This window comes from Triticum urartu, chromosome 2A, assembly GCF_056163025.1.
Source record: "Triticum urartu cultivar PI428250 chromosome 2A, HENAU_Tu73, whole genome shotgun sequence".
Classification (NCBI taxonomy): domain Eukaryota; kingdom Viridiplantae; phylum Streptophyta; class Magnoliopsida; order Poales; family Poaceae; genus Triticum; species Triticum urartu.
Genome location: NC_141874.1, coordinates 478,075,910 through 478,092,494, shown reverse-complemented (window position 1 = coordinate 478,092,494; position 16,585 = coordinate 478,075,910).

Genomic DNA, 16,585 nt, shown 5'->3' with positions numbered 1-16,585 from the left:
CAGGCCTACGGATGACGCTTGGTAGGGGGCTATTTTCGTAACTTCAGGTTCACCCTACCCAGCCAACCCCACCCCGACACCCAGAGTAGTACACCTGAATACTCCCCAATTTCCATCCCCATCGCAAAATAGACTTCTCCACAGCACCGCAGCCTTCGTGCTCCTCCCCTTTATATCGGTGCACTCGTCCACCGCAGCGCATCTGCCTAATCGACGACCTCGTACGCCGCACTGGAGCCGGTCCACCATCGTCGTCGTACACGGAGCCTCTTCCCCGGCATCGTCTTCCACGGTCTCGTATCTGCTTCCCGGAAGCCGACGCCAAGCGCAGAAGTACCACCGTCATGGACAATGAACTGACTCCCGTTGCCGACCATGACTCACAGAGGCCGCCACGACCATCGTTCTCCTCCTCGATTGGTAATGTGTGTATTGAATCACTTAGCAGTACATGTGCACTTCCAATTTTGTTCATACCTACCCTTCAAATTTCCTGGGTGCTATTGTTCCCGTAAAAGTAAGTGGTTGTAGCCTCCATTGTCCAACAGAATATCAGCTTGTAATTGTGTGTCGCTCCTGTATCACGATGTGCTTGCGTAGGTTTTTCATCTGCAACCAGTAGTGTGGCAAATGATGGAAAGGTTTTTAGAACTAGCAAAATGCTCATGCGTTGCACGCATCAAGATGCATTTGTATGAGTAGTTTATCTTGTTGGAGATGCTCTAACATGGCAGACGAGTGCTTTAATGTTGCCCACAAGATGCGCGAGTATTACTAGTAGTATATTTTTCTTGCCATGTTGAGATTTTAAAACCACGAGTGCGAACATGCAGAGGAGAAATGAAGATCAAACACGGGATATTCGAGACATCTTCAAGGAGCGTGACAAATTAAAGAGGAGCTGCACCGAACCTGTAAAACAAGCTTTGGTAAATAACACCCTTTCAATTACTTCCGTGTAGCCTCGTGTTCTTTGATGTGTATATGTTCTAGTTTCTATTTCTCTTAAGTGCGGTGTTCTTCGATGTGTAATAAGAAGAGTCTTAATCGTCCTAATGCTTTTGTTTTTAGCTTGATGTAGGAAGTGGGTGTTCTCACCTTGTAGTCTGTTTTTATTTATTTATTCCTTTTGAATTCACTTCTTCGAGTTCTGTTTATCTGGCTTCTACTAAATGGATCTAGGTTGCTCTGAATATTGATCTAAAAAAGAAGTAACTTCATGTCAAGATGTAGTTCCTGCGAGGAGGGAAGTATGGTCAACCTCGAGATCATGTTTCCAAAATGAGGCTGGATTACACACACGGTGCCAGTTCCCTAATGATGCTGGATTAGACACAAGGTGCAAATTCTCAGATGATGCTGGATTACACACAAGCCAGGTGGAGTCGTCAGCTGTTCGTGTCCTCGTGGCATTAGTAAAGGCTGAAAGAAAGCGTGCAGCAGCCCTTGAGAATGTAGCTTAGTTCCTGAAGAAGCGAAAAGAGCAATCAGATGCTCTCTTCACCCAAGCCAAAGAAGAGATGGAAGAAGCCAGAAATAAGCTAGCAGAGGTAGAGCAGGCTAGGCGTCTCATGCTATCTAAAGCTGTTGTCAATACAAAATTTCCTTCATAATAGCTAGGTTCAAATGTTTATCCAGTCAGCATGCCTGTTGTGATGTCCGTGCATCTACTGATGTGGCACAAAATGTTTTTCTTCGGGTCATGTAATAACAGCAATTAATTTCCAAACAATAACAGACGAAGCATTGGACATGGTATAGTTCACGCGTAAGCCCGACATTCCAAGATCAACTTCCACATCAAACTCATGTCCACAACCATGATTCACTTCAAAGCCAAAAAAATGTGAGGAGAGTTATAAATAAAGAAAATCCTCTACTAGTTCCTGCTACCAGTGCGAGCACAACAATTCAAGACCATGCGTAAATTAATTATATTGTAGTCATTTTTTGTGTTCTAAAATGCAAGCCAGCTCGCGAAAGGACGTGTTGCCAGCACATGCGCGGATTCAACAAAGGCAACCGGGGTAGTTTTAAGCTCGTTGCACATGGCGAGGAGGCATGCTCAGCCGGGCCTACAGTGAGTGCGGCCCTCTTGGCCGGCACGCCGGTTCAATGCCTGCGCTATGAGAGGTCGCGTCTGTGTCAGAGCAATCACTCCCTCCAGTCCTTTTTTGTTTGGGTATAACAAAATCTTTTTTTCCATTCACATTTTAGTGGTAGGAGTTGTGCGTGTGTGTCTGTGAGAGAGAGAGGAGACGGTAGTCGGGGTTGTCTGGTTGGTAAACAAATGAATAATGTCAGTCTAGGATGGAGACGAAAAGGAGACCGCAACAAATGTTGTGTATACAAGAGAGATAGAGAGAGTAATTTTAGTGGTACGAGTCATATGTAGAGACATATAGGGTGTGTGAGAGAATCCCATAGAGAGAAAGACAAAGTGAAAGACGAGTGGAGACTGTGTGTTTGGCGGTGAAAAAGAAAGCTTAGGTACCGAGTGATACCAGAGAACAGTAGAGACGTGAGAGATAATGAAAACCGTGTAATTTATAATGATAGGGAGAGTGTGACACTTCTCAAGGGAGACGTTGAGAGACCATGTTTGCGAGGATAGGAGCAACATGAAGCGAGCGTGCGGGTGAGCTAGAGAAAAGAGAGTGATAGCTACCTGAAGGAGCATGCATGCAAGAGAGATGGGCGTGAAAGGAGTGAACAAAAAAGGGATTCAAATATTTGAATTCGAGATGATGATACATGTAATCCATACTCGAACCAAAATTGATCTCTCAAACATGCATACTCATATGAATTCACGCACATCTACATTATTTAATATGTAGATATTACTGATCCATACATTTTAGTAGAACATAATTTGGTTAAAAAATTTCGAATTCAACCTTAAGATTTCGAGATCGTTGTATTTGTAGATCATATTATACATATAAAGGAGCAGAATTCTTTGTTGTGCTTTTGAAAGTATATATATAAAAAATGATGTATATAGAATGTAATTCCAATTGAAAATGGATCCCGCCCGAAAAAAATAGAATACAAACGGGATTCGAATTGAGTTGGCACGGTAAACGTGCACTCTGCAAAATTTGAACGAAGCGGGATGGAAATCACTGCTGCCTATCCCTACCACGCAAAGCCTATATGCTGGATTTCTATAGGTTTCGATAGGGGTAGGTTTGTAATTTCACCCAAACTTGACGTAACTGCCTCTCACACGATTCATACACGGTGGGCGCCAAAACATAGTGTGTCCTCGGCCGAAATCGACTCCCTCCCCGATTCATATTCATACATGGTGGGCGCCAAAAGCAAACTCTCGTCAGCAAATACTCGGTGTATGCGAGATTACCGTCCTATCCCCGACCGACTAGTGTTGCTGTGATGTAGTAGAAATTTAAAACGGGGGCTAAGTTTGTAATTTTCCTTGCATTTGAGACAAGCGCGCCCTGAATACATGGTTCCCCCTTCCTCTCGACCTCCCTTTTCCCCATTCATACTCCGTGGGCACCAAAACACCCTCTCCACCCCACCCTCCTCCGTCCGCCGCCGTCCTCCACTCCATCCACCGCCGTCCTCCTCCACCATACCGGAGCTAATACCCCGACGCCGCCATCCATTACAAGAGATCGACCTATCTCATCCACGGCTTCGGACCGGGATCCTTGCATCCCGTCCTCTCGCTTCATCCCCGCCGTCGTCCACCTTGCCGGCGCCGCTCCTACGATCGTCTCGTCCACCGTGCCCCGCCGCCACCGTCTACCCTCCTAGACCTGCTTCCATGCCATCGACATCCATCGCTACCGCAGCACTGTCAAATTCTTAGTAGATGCCTACACGGCGCCGCACCAGAGGCGGTACTCTTTCGTATCTGCTCAACTTATTTATCGCAGCAAGAAAATAGATCGCCACTGCTTTACTCTAATTTCTTGTCTTGGTTGCGAAGTTGCCCTTGTCCGGTTTGCACCTTCAGATCTGCCATGGCACGCTCAACACCATACTCTCAATGCTTATGGTTTTCCCCTTTTATATTCCACACTAGTTAAATCACAGTAGACTAAATTTCAAAATTGGGTCACTCAATTTTTCAGAGCTCGTCGGAGTTCGCCAGTGCGATCGAAGGGGCTCAGGTGGTTGTGGGGCCTCGCCGAACAAAGAAAACTCGACGCGGGTGGGGGTTGGGGTGGGGGTGGCGGAGGAACACAGGCGGTGGGGGCCGGTGGTCCGGCCGGCAGCCCGTGCGGTGTTATGTATGGGAAGAATCAAAGACGAGGAAGAAGAAGGGTTAGGAGACATAGGATCTTCATCCAACCACCTGAAATGGTCGAGTGACAGCTAGGAGTTGCATTCTTAATGCGCTCTGGTTCATCATGTGTGGGCACTGCGCAACCAACATTTTATTATCCAAAATCTGCTTGCTCTTCTTTACCATGTTCCTCTTCTGTTCTTCTTTAATATGTACTCTCTCCGTTCCTAAATACAAGTCTTTGTATATATTCCACCATGGACTACATACAGAGCAAAATGAGTGAATCTGCACTCTAAAATGTACCTAGATACATATGTATGTGATCCATAGTGGAAATCCCTACCAAGACTTATATTTTGGAACGGAGGGAGTATGATAGTAGTACAGTATGTTCCTTGTACTGAATATGAGCAAGGACATTTGCAGTCTAGAGGTCTATACGGTCGGTTGTGATTGACACTTTGAGCCTCTTTGATTCGTAGGATCTTGTAAACATAGGAATAGGATTTGTAGTGGCCTGCCCACTTGAATCCTATAAGAATAGCAAGGAAATGCGGGGAGCTATGTCGCCTTTGAGAGTTACATTGATATTAACAGTACCGCACCTTCACTTGAAGAGAGCTGGTATTCGAAGCCTTTCTAGCCGTACCGGCAATACTAGCACATATATTCGAGCAAGTTCCACTTTGCTGATTTTACTCTGATGCTTAAGGTTTTCCCGTTATATCTACACTATGATCTGTGTAGCTGCTTTGTGTCGCACTAGCAGCAGTCCACTCTTGAAGCTAAACACTGCAATGACTTACAAAATTGGCACTAAGGCATTGAGTGCCATTCTGGATGCAATGAAACTCATACGCTCCCCACCTGTTTATTCTTGTTCAGAATATCATCCTAATGACTATTATAACCTCGAGGAGTCAAAGGCAGATGGCCTGTCCTGTTCACCCATCAAGGTGCCTGTTCTAATTTGTCAATGTTTTATTGATTGCGGGTATCTTGCATATGTTGTCTTTCATTTCTTCTACTTTTGTTGCACCGCCATCTGCTTAGTTTACTCATCATATATGTCGAGATGTCATGCCCATCCATTATCAATACATATTCCATCTGTCATCATACCATGTTTTTCCACTCAAATGTTGTTCTTGTGCATCAGACATAAAAAAGGAAGAGGGTGATTGCCGAACCTGAAGGAGCACTAGCAAAGTCCTTGAAAAACGTGGTGGTGCCGGAGAAATCAGACAGCACCCCACTTATATTGGCTGTACAACCAGTGACACAAAACGTAGGACCGACTCTAGCAGACTGTACCCATACTTCACTGGCCACACAACTAGCCCCACCACATAGGACCTGCACTCCAGCAAAAGGTATACCAATTTCATTTGCCATAGCACCAGCTCTACCACAGAAAAATCCCACTCCAGCAAAAAGTACAGCAAGTCCACCGGCCGAAGACCTATCCCAACTGCAAAGATGGCCAATTCCTGCAGATTGGAACCCCATTCCATTTATTCCCAGTTTAAAAGACAATGCTTTCAATGTTTTTAGGGACTACGTGCATATATTCCCATCATGGGAAGATTATTGTGAAGACAAACACCATTTTCACATCTTCCTGTCCAACTTACGTGTAAGTGCTATTATTCATGGCTATTATTTTCCTGTTTTCTGTTGATTGAACACATCAATGATTTACATTACATTGTTGTAACTAGGCGAGGGTCAATATGGATAGTCATGACGAGCAAAGCTTGCTTGTGCTTTTCAAGGAAGCATTGCAGCAGTATCGGTGTTACCTGAGGAAATCACACTTTGATAGCAAGTCTATAAACGAATTTCCGGTGAAGTCTCATGTGCTAAATTTAGAAGACATTGAATGGAAAAACCTTGTTATGCACTGGTCTCGTTCCCAGGATGAGGTACTGTCTATGAAATCACATGACAATTTGAACTTCTACTTTTCCACATGTGCCTTACGGATCTTTTTTGCAGGAAATCTGCTCGAAGAAGAATTCCGGTTTGACAAGAACGATAGGATATCTCAAATATGCTGCCCACTGCTTTGCTCTTGTTAGTGCCTGTTGTCCTGTATCACTGTACTTGCATATATACCTGGTTCATTATGTGAGAGCAGTATGCATGATAGCTTGCTTATCAATTGTTCGCTCCAAATTATCTGATCTGTATGAATGGTTACATTAGTGTAGAATATATCCAATGCCAATGTTTTGTTTTAGCTCTGCATTGTTCTTGCTAGTACATGCTGTCCTTTATCAGTGTACTTACAATGACAGGTAGTTGTTCATGTACCATCACTCTATAGATTATTTTCCTTTGCCCTCCATTTTCTACACATCATATCTATATTTACTCTTACCATAAGGTTGGTACTGAAGAAGTTTAGCTGTGCATTGCTCTTGGCTGTACCTTTTGCCTGTATCGCTACACTTACATTTATATCTACTTGGTTATGTAGCATCACTCTTCATCTTATCTTAAATATTCTCCATTTTTTCATATATTATCACATCTATATTTACTCCTAACAAAATGTAGAATAAAGGCAATGATTTTGAAGAAGATTCTGTGGTAAACTTCTTGAATTGCCCCCCCATCAGCATGGACAAGGCCTTTATAGAGCCTGTCTTCACCAATAATGTAAGTTTGTCCATCTCAAGCCTTCAAACTTTGTTGTATATATTTGGTTAGGCATGATTGCAACAGCTCTTTATTTTTGGTGTTTGCATCAAATTGCTTGTTTAAATTTTATTATATTTAGTTCATAAACAAAAGTTTGTCCTTTCTCAATTTAAGTTTTCAGTTGTACAACCAAGTTCCTTCTTCATACCATGTAAATTAAACTATACAGATCAAGTGATCTTCTTTTGCACTGCATGTATGCTTCTGTTCTTCATCTGTAATCCAGTGGTGTGGTGAACCTACCCACTACAGCACAATGTCATATTCTGCAATGTCTTAACTATGAAAAATGTCATATCATTCTACTATTATTTAAACCGTCTCTTTATTTGCCAATCTGAAACGGTATAAATTGACAGCACACTAACCATTGATATTTATGAGTTCTTGATCTGTAATCCAGTGGTGTCATGAAGCTGCCAACTCCTTCACAATGTCATTTCCTGCCATGTCTTGACCTGAACAATACCATATTGTGTTAATGCAAATTTAAACTGTGTCACTTTAACCGTCAGTAAGAAATGTGATGAATTGTCTGCACTGATACTTTTATGTGTAAAACCTGTCATCTGTCTGCTTGTTTATCTTCCAGAGTGAGGAAGATATAAGTGTTGAACAAGCGCAGTCTCATCATCTTGCTCAGCTGCTTGCGCTGCAGCTCCCCAGCAGGGCTAACCTTTCTTGAACTCTATTGAAGTGCTGTCGGTTTTGTATATTATTTTGTCGGCGTGTTTATTTGCACTGGTGGCGATCTTTGATGCCCAGTGTATGTAATCTGCTGTCCGCTTGTGCTTTATTATCATAGTGGCAAACTTTGATGCCCAACGGAAGTAATATGCCGTAATTTCTTTATTATATAGTATAGGTTTTTTCTTATTCACGATGCTGTAGTTATTTTACTGTATATAAATCCTGTCTTCGCAGTAAATCGGCCAAACCATAAAATTACGGTACATAATCGGACCGTCATGCAATCATGATGTAGGTTGGGCCTGAAACGTGCCGATCAGCTCATGGGCCGGCAGTAGCCTGAAATGAACCCCGGCCCATGATTGTGCGAATCAAATCACGGGCTTTCAACAGGCCGAAAAATTGTCTCGGTCCTTGTTTGGCCCAATCAGATATCGGCTGCGAGCAGGCGGGATACAAACCGGGCCGTAGTTAGGCTCAACTATATGACGGGCTTTTAGCAGGCTGAAATTAATATAGGGCCGAAATATTAAACAGGCCCCTAACAGGCCAAAACTAATATCAGCCGAATTACTAAGTGGGCCTTTAGTATGTGGGCCCAAAAGCATAGTGTCCAATTGATGGGACGAATCTGATATGGGCCATAATTAGTCCCAAAACCTCTTAAAGGGTCGGACTTGATCTGGGCCGTAATTTGGCCCAAAACGTGGTAGGCTTTTAACGGGATGGATCTCATACGGGCCACTATTAGGCCCGGAGCGTGGCAGGCCATTAATAGACCGTATCAAATATGGGCCAGCATTTGGCCCAAAACATGGCAGCCAGTTAATGGGCCGGCCTACTAGGGTCCTCAAAATCTTGAGGGCCTACAGCTGGGCCGGCCCACTAATGTCGGCGAAATCTCGTGGGCCTTTAGCTGGGCCGGCCCATTATGATCCACAAGAATTTGGTGGGCCTTTACCTGGGCCGGCCTATTATGGCACACAAAAATCTTGTGGGCCTGTACCTGGGTCGGCCCATTATGGCCCGTGAAATCTTGTGGGCCTTTAGCTGGGCCAGCCCATTATGGTTCGCAAAATCTCATGGGCCTTTAGCTGGGCCGGCCCATTATGGTCCACAAAATCTTGTGGGCCTTTAGTTGGGCCGGCCCATTTAAACTTGTTGGGCCGTGCCATGTGCCGACGTATCATAGGCGCCTTCTGTCCAGTGAGTGGATGACATCTGTCCCGACGATGAGCCGACACGTGTTTCCTCTAGCCAATGATGATTTTACACGTGGAAAATCCCCATTGGTCGGGGCTGTTAACGGGTTATCGGATCTAAAACTTGACCCGATAGCTTAACGGCGTTCCGTTACGGTGGATGCCATGTGTCGGTCACCCTTGACAAAAGCACTTCTGTGACGTGTGATTTATCGTCATGGAAGTGGACACTTCCGTGATGATAATTTTGGTATTGTCATGGAACACTTCTACGATAGCACAGGTATGACTATCTTGATTCTGTCATAAATTTGTCATGGATGTACATGCATGACAAAAAAAGCGACCTAGTGTGTCAAACATGTATCATCACGGAAGTGTATTTTTTTGTAGTGTTATCATTAGGAACAACAGTAATACCTCCCTTCTTGGGGACACAATGAATGAGACTTACCCATCTACTATCAGAAATAGGATAAATTATACCTGCTTCCAGACGCCTTAATATTTCATTCCTTGCCACTTCTTTCATCCTTGGATTCAACCATCGTTGGTGATCAACAACTGGTTTAGCATCTGGCTCCATATTAATTTTGAGCTGACATAGAGTGGGACTAATGCCCTTAAGATCATCAAGAGTATATCCAATAGCATCACGGTGCTTCCTCGGAGTTTTCAATCATTTCTTTTCTACAGGCTCTGATAGGTTAGCACTAATAATAACATGATATATCTTGTTTTCATCAAGATAAGCATATTTCAAAGTATCAAGTAATTGCTTAAGCTCAAACACGGGATCACCCTTGGGTGGTGGATGAACCCCAAGAATCTCAACAGGAAAGTTGTGTTTCAAAACAGTAATTTGATTAAAGAATATTTCATCTAATTCCTTCCTTTCATTCATGAACACATCATTTTCATGGTCTAGCGAATATTGTTCTAAAGGACCGATAGGAGACACAACAATAGAAGGAAGACTAATAATTTCATCCTTACTAGGAAATTCTTTATCACGGGCTGTCTACGAAATTTAGAAAAATTAAAATCATGAGACATATCCCCGAAACGTACAATAACAATTTCTTTTTCATAGTCCATCTTAGCATTGATAGTGTTCAAGAAAGGTCTACCAAATATAATGGGACAAAAATTATCCTGTGGGGAACCAAGAACAAGAAAATCAGTAGGGTATTTTATTTTCCCACACAAGACTTCAACATCTCTAACAATCCCAATTGGTGAGAAAGTATCTCTATTCGCAAGCTTAATAGTAACATCAATATCTTCTATCTCAGCAGGTGCAATATCATTCATAATTTCTTGATATAAATTAAAAGGAATTGCACTCACAATAGAACCCACATCACATAGGCCATGATAACTATGATCTCCTATTTTAAGAGAAACCACATGCATGCCAACAATAGGTCTATGCTTATCTTTATCATCAGGTTTGGCAATTCTAGCAGCTTCATCACAGAAATAAATAACATGCCCATCAATATTATCAGCCAAGAGATCTTTAACCATTGCAATACTAGGTTCAAATTTAATTTGTTCAGGGGGTGTAGGTGTTTATAACTCTTACGAACCACAGTTGAAGCTTTAGCATGATCCTTTATCCTAAAAGGGAAAGGTGGTTTCTCAATATAAGCAATAGGAACAACAGGATCAACATTATAAGTAATGGTTTCTTATTCAACTTTAATAGGTTCTACTACTTTCACTTCGATGGGAGGATGATATTTAAACGACTTCTCCTTAGGGAGATCAACATGAGTAGCAAATGATTCACAAAAAGAAGTTACTATCTCAGATTCAAGTCCATATTTAGTGCTAAATTCAAGAAACGCATCGGTAGCCATGAAAGATTTAACACAATCAAACTTAATGTTTATACCTGACTCATTACCTTTGTCGAGTTCCCAATCTTCAGAGTTGCGTTTAATTCTTTCCAATAAATCCCATTTGAATTCAATAGTCTTCTTCATAAAAGAACCAGTATAAGAAGTATCGAGCATGGATTGATCATTGCGAGAGAGTCGGGCATAAAAATTCTGAATAATAATTTCTCTTGAGAGCTTATGATTGGGGCATGAATACAACATTGACTTAAGCCTCCTCCAAGCTTGAGCGATACTTTCTCCTTCATGAGGCCAGAAAATATAAATATAATTCCAATCACGATGAACTAGATGCATAAGATAAAACTTTTAGCTAGCATTTCTGGTGAACTTCACTTCACACCTCAAAAATCCCGATTGGAAAGAGAGAAACTTTACACGCTATAGTGACAGGCTAGGGCGAGTCAGGTGAGCCTACTCACCATAGCGCCCTCGCAGTCCACATACTGGCCGTCGATGATCTTCGCTTGACGTTGGAAACCTTCAATCGTAGGCCGAAGTGCGGCTGGACTCAAAGAAAGGCCTCACAGATGGTGATGAAGGCTGAGATGTGGAGAAAAGAATTCGGACCCAGGTCATGGAAGTCCAGCCCGTAGAAGAACATCAGTCCCCAGACAAATGGATGGAGAGCGAATCCCAGTCTCCGGATAAAATGGGGAATGAACACCACCCGTTCGGTGGGCGGGGCTTCGGTATGACCTGGCCCTCCTCTGGAGCCCGGTGAGCAATGTCGGCGGAGAGATAGCCCGCTAGCTTCAGATCCTTGATGTCGTTGTTAGAGACACACGAGGCCTCCCATTTTCCCGTCGCTCCAGATCCGGCCATTGCCGAGCTCCGGGGGAGGTCCTTGAGGGAAGTTGGATCGGAGCGCTTGAGCTCTGTGGATTGTGAAAGGCTATGGCGAAAGGAAGAAGAAGGCGTGAGGGGATGACTGTGGCTGGTCTCTTTTTATAAGCGGTCGTGATACCAAGAGTCCTTTAAACACACCACTGGCCTCACCACTTCCCAATATACTCGAGACGTAATGCGCGAGTGGGATACTGGGTATCATTGATCAAATCCCTTGAAAGCGGGACACGGTCTCCACCGCGATGGGACGTGCCATTGGAGAGGCTGCCTCGAGCCATGCATCGAGTTCTCATGTTTATGACCGACCGTGACCCTTTGCCTAAAGTTATCAATTGAAGGTATTGCGTATGTTTGAGCGGTTGGCCTTCAAGGTTAACTATAATTGATAGTTCGGTTGCCGGGTACGATGCGACTGTGCATGTGGGCCGTATACCCTCTAAAGGCTCGGCTGGAAAAGATTATTTTGAAGACACATGAAGAACTCACCTACAAGCCAGAGACTGTAGATGTGGGTGTTACAAGAAGCCGATGTTGGAGGCTAGTTCGGGGGCTACTGAGGAAGTCCTAGAATAGGGGTCCTCGAGATGCCGGCCTATCTCACATGGGTCGGACAGCTGGGCCGCACTATGGCTGTTGGTGGATCAAACTATGGAGCAGCATTGTATCCGGATGGGATACGCTTTGTGCCTTGGTGTGTACTCCAAGTCAAGATGGAAGATTCGACATGCTTATTCCTTTGTTATAAACGACTATGCGTAACCCTAATACCCCTAGTGTCTATATAATCCAGGGGATCTAGTCCGTAGAGGTTAGAGAAGGATTGGGCTACCTTGATGCACCTTATTACTTTCGTTACTTGTTTCCCGTTACAAATTATCTTATCGCACAACTACATGTTACCGATAATTTCAGTGCTTGCAGAGAATACCTTGCTGAAAACGCTTGTCATTTCCTTTTTCTCCTCATTGGGTTCAACACTCTTACTTATTGAAAGGACTACGATAGATCCCCTATACTCTTGGGTCATCAAGACTCTTTTCTAGCGCCGTTGTCGGGGAGTGAAGCGCCTTTGGTAAGTGGAATTTGGTAAGGAAACATTTATATAATGTGCTAAAATTTGCTGTCACTTGTTGCTATGGAAAATAATCCTTTGAGGGGTTTGTTCGGGGTATGTTCACCCTGACCAGAAGAGCAAAGAGTTGCCCCTTAACCTACTGGACCTACTGAAAATATTTATTGTGTAGTTACTTTGGGTATGATAGAGAAACTGCTAGCTAATCCTTATGCAGGATATGGAACATTACATCCTCATATGCATCTAATCTACATGGATGAAGTTTGTGTACTATTTAAGCTTGCAGGTTTGCCCGAGGATTATGTCAAGAAAAGTTCTTACCTTTGTCTTTGAAGGAGAAGGCATTGAAATGGTATAGGCTATGCAACACTTCTATGGTACCACCCACGAGAAGTTGTGGAACGTGTTGTTCAAGCCGTAGAAGACGTGGCCAACCGAGAAGGAGGACATCGGCCTCGACACCAAGAATCCCCCTAGGGAGGTAATGTAGTATTATTCCCTTTGCTTTCGGATATTCGAATTTCCACTGTGGTCCTCACCTCATTCTTCACATTTCCACAGGGCTGGCTTAATAGGGCCGTGTAGATGGACGTCCAGCCCTGCTGCCCGAACACCCCAAGTCAGCCCTACTAGAGGAGATGCTGACTGTGGAGCCTTACAAGGCACCAGAGAAAAGGAGAATAAGAAGAAGCACCCCACAAGGGAGGACAGGGACGGCCTCCGCTCATGAGTCTTGATGACCGACAAGTATAGGGGATCTATTGTAGTCCTTTCGATAAGTAAGAGTGTCGAATCAAACGAGGAGCAGAAGGAAATGAAAAGCGGTTTTCAGCAAGGTATTCTGTGCAAGCACTAACATTATCGGTAACAGATAGTTGTGTGATAAGATAATTCGTTACGGGTAACAAGTAACGAAAGTAACTAAGGTGCGGCAAGGTGGCCCTATCCTTTTTGTAATAAAGGACAAGCCTAGACAAACTCTTATATAAGGAAAAGCACTCCCAAGGACACATGGGAATTATTGTCAAGCTAGTTTTCATCATGCTCATATGATTCGCATTCGTTACTTTGATAATTTGATATGTGGGTCGACCGATGCTTGGCTGTTCTCCTTACTTGAACAAGCCTCCCACTTATGATTAACCTGCCTCGCAAGCGTCCGTAACTACGAAATAAGAATTAAGATAAATCTAACCATAGAATGAAACATGTGGATCCAAATCATTCCCATAAGAAGCAATGCATAAACTAGGGTTTAAGCTTCTGTCACTCTACCAACCCATCATCTACTTATTACTTCCCAATGCCCTCCCTAGGCCCAAACAATGGTGAAGTGTCATGTAGACGACGTTCACATAACACCACTAGAGGAGAGACAACATACGTCTCATCAAAATATCAAACGAATACCAAATTCACATGATTACTTATAACAAGACTTCTCCCATGTCCTCAAGAACAAACGTAACTACTCACAAAGCATGTTCATGTTCATAATCAGAGGAGTATTAATTATCATTAAGGATCTGAACATATGATCTTCCATCGAATAAACCAACTAGCATCAACTACAAGGAGTAATCAATACTACTAGCAACCCACATGTACCAATATGAGGTTTTGAGACAAAGATCGGATACAAGAGATGAACTAGGGTTTGAGAGGAGATGGTGCTGGTGGAGATGTTGATGGAGATTGATCCCCTCTCGATGAGAGGATCGTTGGTGATGACGATGACTATGATTTCCCCCTCCGGGAGGGAAGTTTCCCCAGCAGAACAGCTCCGCCGGAGCCCTAGATTGCTTCTGCCCAGGTTCCGCCTCGAGATGGAGACACTTTGTCCCGAAAGCTTCCTCTTGATTTTTTCCAGGTAAAAATCTTTCATATAGTAGAAGATGGACACTAGAGGCCTGCGAGGGGGCCCACAAGCCACAGGGGCGCGCCTAGGGGGGTAGGGCGCCCCCAAGACTTTGGAGTTGTGCAGAATAGGTCTCTCGGATTTGCTCCTTTTCCAGTCCAGAATTCCAGTTGCTGGCATTCTCCCTCTTCATTTAAACCTTGTAAAATAAGAGTGAAGAGGCATAAGTATTGTAACATAATGTGTAATAACAACCCATAATGCAATAAATATCAATGTAAAAGCATGATGCAAATGGACGTATCAAGTCCTCCGGACACCAAGTCCGGGGACACCCATGCCCCTCCACACATGAGGGAGTGCAGGAAGACAAAGAGGAGGAGGAGAGTGACTCCTCCCGCACTAGGAAGAGAGCGGAGTCTCCCGAAGCCGAAGAAGAGCACCCTTCCCCGACTCCGAAGAAGAGGAGCAGGGGCAAATTGGTCCAGCTCAATGATAGCTCAGACTACGATGAGGAGTCCGCTACTTTCTAGAAGGTCTCGGAGAGGATTTCCAGGGTCAAGCCCCGTGCTGAAAGGTGAGAATCCGAAGGCTATCCGGGTGCCGGTTTTACTAGCCCATTACTAAAAATGTGTACTCTCTCGTGTTGCGACCCGCCGTGCGACCTCCCCACCAACTAGATCTCGGAGGGCAATTCTCCACCAACCGATCTAGCAGGGAGCAGGGGCGCATCAGACTCTACGCCTCCTCCGGTCATTGGGGAGACCGGGGAGGTCCTGTCCCAGAGGAACCCCCTCGTGCTGAACACGGGGGGCGATGGTCACATTGACATGGCCGAGGTTAATGCTTCGGCCGCTCAGAAGATGTTTCTAGGGCCCTCACAGGCTTCTGAAGCGTCACAGCTACCCCCCACAAAGGGGAAGCCGGGGGCCCGCTGCCTGTGCCGAACACCGGGGACCGAGTCATGGTAGAGTGGCCGAACATGATGCTGGAGGCTATGAACAGCTCCTCCATAGTCGCAAAACACCGCGCCCTAATGGGTGCAGTTTTGCAAAGCGTTTGGTCCATTAACAATGGACTGAAAGAAGTTTTTGGTGGCCTCCTAATAGGCTTTGAGGTAAACAAAGTAAGGTTTTCTTTGAAAAGAATTTTCTTTGTAAACAAAATTTGAGCAGTCCTTGTATGTAGCAGCCCCTGAGACTCTGGCAGGTTTTGGAAAAACCTTGCAGAGGGTCGAAAATCATGAGGGCAGTGGCCTAAATGTCATGTTGGTTTTAATATGCAGGCTTCGGCATTGGCAGCTACTGCCAATGCCACGGAGCTGGTTGAGATAAATCAGAAGCTGAAGAGTTCCGAGGAGGATCTCGATCCCATCAACAAACGGTTCGATGAACATGAGGTTAGTCTGTGCGAAACAAAGTCCTTTGCATGTTTCGTGTTAAGTAGGGTATTCGGGATTATCCCTAAGCAAGAAATGATTGGAGCTGTCACTACGGAAGTTGAGGGCCTCAAGGCTGACCTACAGAAGGCCAAAGCGGAAGTAGCCGAACAGAAGGCGGCGGCCGAACGAGCATCCATGAGATCACATTGGTGAAAACTGACAGTGAGAACATGAGGCCAGGGTGGCCGAAGTGCAAAAAGAGCTCAAGGATACCATCAGTAGATGTGAGGACCTTGAGAAGAAGAATAACGGTAATGCCAAAGAGCTAGCAAAGATGAAGACGGAGGTCCAGGAGGCGCGGACGGAGATGCGAGGTGCTCGGGAAGAGCACCGACAAGTAAAGAAAATTGCGAATGGTAAGCAATACTTACTGTAGAGTGTCTTTGGCGGCCAAATATTTTCATTGCTTACATGGGTCTGGTGTTCTGCAGGAGCCTTTTGCGGAGCTCCTCAAGAGTATGGCACATGCGTGAAGGTACTATATGGCTCGAGAGGGTGACTCCAAGATGAGGCTAGTCTGGGTGCATTTTTAGGTGCCCGAGCACCCTCCCCTCCTTTATAATCAAATGAAGCAATTGATGGAGCTGCACGGAATG